The sequence below is a fragment of the Pteropus vampyrus genome, unplaced genomic scaffold (genome assembly GCF_000151845.1).
Source record: "Pteropus vampyrus isolate Shadow unplaced genomic scaffold, Pvam_2.0 Scaffold115, whole genome shotgun sequence".
NCBI classification, from domain to species: Eukaryota; Metazoa; Chordata; class Mammalia; order Chiroptera; family Pteropodidae; genus Pteropus; species Pteropus vampyrus.
In genome coordinates, this window is record NW_011888896.1 from 4,976,466 (window position 1) to 4,980,413 (window position 3,948).

At 39.6% G+C, this 3,948-nt stretch overlaps 1 pseudogene; it reads right to left on the minus strand.

Moving 5' to 3' along the window:
* Positions 1-3,462: 3,462 nt before the first annotated feature.
* LOC111743509 lies at positions 3,463-3,581 on the minus strand (annotated as a pseudogene).
* Positions 3,582-3,948: the final 367 nt, after the last annotated feature.

Here is a 3,948-nt window from a genome sequence, read left to right on the forward strand (position 1 = left end):
TTTGCCAGAAAGCTGGTTTGCACAAGGTTATTATTCTTTCTCCCTAGGGGCAGCTCAGATCCAAAAACTATGTAAAGATACAAAATCTGGTTTCTTTCCTCTATTCAGGACATCTCTTGAGGGTATTCTAGCTCCACAGAATCCTGTGGGACCAGCTGAAGCCACTGTATCCCGGTTCACATCCCCTTACTGTCCAATCTTGCTTTCCCTGTCCTCTCCCTGCTTGTAGGATTGCCAAGAGTACTAGTCAATAAACATGAAAGCAAATTTCAGTCTCAGAATCTGTTTCCTGTGGAACCTGCCTATCCACCTTTTGTGGTGAATTCAAACAAGAAAGTTGACTGTCAAGGAGATAATAATATTCAATAACGCTTCTTTCTTCACATGCAGTTAGTCTAGTCAACTGTTTGTGATATAGCTGTAACTTAGATATAATCTAGGTTTTACCTGACCCTTGAGAATGAGATAAGTTCAATTTAAACTCCTCTGCATTCCTTGCCATTTGAAAATCAAAAGCCCTACCTGATATTTCTATATATTATTGAGGAATAGGAATAGGAATCTTCTTAGGCTTCCACTGTCAGTTTGATTAGTTTGCACATATTATTGTCCTGCCTAGTGCCTTTATTTTGAACTATATCACTCTAGATGAAAACTTTCTCAATTTTTACAAAAATCCCACTCATTGATGAGTACAGTAGATTTTGTTGAATATCTGAGGACATCAAGAAGGGCTTGACATTTCAATAAGGCAATATTTTTAATTGAGCATTAAATATCCTTGGTCTTAAATTTTCCTTTAACCTTCCCATCAGCATATTTTTTCCATGGCCACTTAATTCCAGCCCCATGCCATTTTACTGGTATTTATCTTCTCCCTCTTTTTTCCGACTATCACTCACTCCTCTTCCTTTCCTTTCCCTTTCTCAGGAGCATTTCCTTCCCATTTTCTTTTGTAGACAGGAGGCTTTCTATTGCCTTTACTCAGAGTCTCTTTTGTATCCCAAACAGCTTTCAATGCTTCCTCCTAAACCAAAAGAGCTATCTCCTAAAAGGAATTCTAGTGCCAGCCATTGAGATAATATATTTTCTATCTTCACTATATAGAGGTGCTTTAATTTAGTCTGGGAAAACACTAATACATTTATTATTTAATATTTTTGATTAAAAACTGTGGAACCTTTTGACACTATACAGAAAAGTATTATTCTATACTTTCGACACTATACAGAATCAGGGGAGACTGTCTAAAAAGTATTGTTACATTTTGGATAAAAATACTGTGTCCAGGGTCTGCAAGACCACCTTCAGGCTCGTTAATTCACTAGGAGGGGTCATAGTACTCAGAAGGCAATATACTCATGGTTATGGTTTAGTACATTGAAAGGATAAAGATAAAATCAGCAAAGGGAAAAGGCGCATGGGGTAAAGTCTGGAAAAAGCCAGGCACAAGCTTCCAAGTGTTGACCCCTTGTAGTAACTCTAGGACGCACTTAATTCTCCTAGCAATGATGAGTGGCAATACATGTGAAGTGTTGCAAACCGGGGAAGCTCACTCTAGCCTTGAGCTCAGGATTTTTATTAGAGGTTAGTCAGTCACTTAAGCAGGTACTACCTGCATGACTAGCTCACCTACTCAGACTCCAGACACCAAAGACAAAAACAAGTGTTTACCATAAATCATATTGTTAACATAAACTCTGGGAACAAAGCCCAACCCTAAAAACAGGCATTTCTTGGGAATGTGCAAGATTTAACCCTAACCTGCATAGGTACTACAGTGACTCTAGCATCTAATTTTACATTTCAAGTTTCTAGATTCGTATTCATTTCATTCATTCATTCGTTCATGAGTCAGGCATTATGATAGAATAAGCATATCAGAAATACATCTAATGCCAGTCACATAGCACATGTCGTACCAACCAATGTCCTCCAAAGACACCAAACCCAGAAACTTACTAGCCTCGCATGTGCCCCACAGCTGGGAACAATCACACATTCTGCAGCTTTCCTGAAACAGGCACAGATCTAGACCTTGTCCCCTCCCTGAGGGAGAGATTAGATGGGATCCCAGCTGATTCTATCATGTATCTACCGAGGTCTTCTCCAACTGGTCCTGTCCATTGTTGTGTCCTTTGGTGCCCACCATGGTTAATGCCATCAGCATCCATGAAAATACCAAAGTTTTAAAAGTGGAGGAATAGTGAGGAAGTAAATGAGATTAACATGGTCATTGTCTTCATGATACAGTTTAGCAAGAATGAGCCCTCTAAAACATAAAGGCTTCAGCAGCTGGCTGCTTGTCATATCCAAACACCTGCTTCACCCCCCAGGCTTATCTCTGGTCACTCACCATGACTTCCTTCTTAGTACTCAGCACCTGAGTCCACACTAAGCAAGAGTACTACTTACTTGCAGAGCTTCACGTGTACACTTCTTGCTCTCAGTTTTGCATGTTCAGCATCCTCTGTTGTAATATCCTTTTCTTTTAGACCCTTGCAGTTGACCTAGTTTCTTCTATAAATCCTTCAGGTTTCCTCTTAGCACTAACTCAGGGAAGCCTTCAATGTCTCCTAAGACCGGTGCTACTTCTGAAATGCACCTGTGTTGACATGTGAAAGCCGCAGGCATTGCAGCTATCATTCCAGGCTCCATGCTTGAGCCACACAGAGAAACCTTTCCTCTGACACATTGATACACCCATAGGAAGCCATTCCTTTAAATTCTTCTAATTGTAGATACACTTGAGTGATTCCTGAAACAAACAACTGTTCTCTCAGGAATTAAAATGAGGATGTAAAGTAAACAAGGAACCAACACAAATTCTGCAACTTTAAAGGAAACAGGTACAGGGATTCCTCTTTTTATTAATCCATTTCCTCTATTCTTCCTTCACTCAACACTCATTAATTGTTTAAAGTGCCCCCACATATAAATATTATCTTTTCAGGAAGTCTCTCACAGTCTTCTTATTTGTCATCTTACTGGCTTAAAACAACACAAATTTATTTTCTTACATTTATGGAGGTCAGAAGTCTGAAATGGATTTCACTGAGTTAAAACCAATGTGTTGACAGGACTGCGTTCCTTCTGGAGGTCCTAGGGGAGAATTCATTTATATGCCTTTTCCATATTCTAGAGGCCACCTGAATTTCCTGGCTTATAACAGCTTCCTCCACTTCAAAAGCCAGCTCTTCAAATCAATCATTCTCTCTCTATCCTTCATTCATTCATTCATTCTCTCTCTCCCCCTCCTCACCCCCATTTTCATTGTCACATCACCTTCCCTCTTACAAGGACCTTTGTGATTACACTGGACCCACTCAGAAAATTCAGAATAATCTCCCTATCTCAATACTCCTTTTTTTTTTTTTCTTTTAGGCAAGGCAACCCTTGGTTGACCTTACAGATTTCAAGGACATTGTCAGTTTACAATCCCTTATCTTTTTAAATTTTTGGCGCCTACAGCACCTGGTCTTCCTAGGTGGTCTCCCATTCAAGTACTAACCAGGCCTGACCCTGCTTAGCTTCAAAGATCTGACGGGATCAGGCTTGTTCAGGGTAGCATGGCCGTAGACCTCAATACTCTTAACATAATCATATTTATCATCTCTTTTACTATGTAAGAAAAAATATTCATACATTCTTGGGATTGGGACCTGGACAAATTTGGGGGACTGTTGATCTGGCTATGACAGACATAACTGGTTTCTTCTGCAGCCACTAGGACATTCTTTCTTCTTTGTACCTTAAAGGGCTTTAAATTAGTCTATTCTGTACCCTTGTTGTATAGAGCAATGATGTGAACTGGTCTTAGCATGACCTTAATATGGTGGTCTGGAGCTTTTGTTCTTCTTGGTTTTTTTTTTTTTTTTTTCCCCTACCTCACTGGCTTGGTTATTAATTTTTTTTTTTTTTTTTTTCCCCTACCTCACTGGCTTGGTT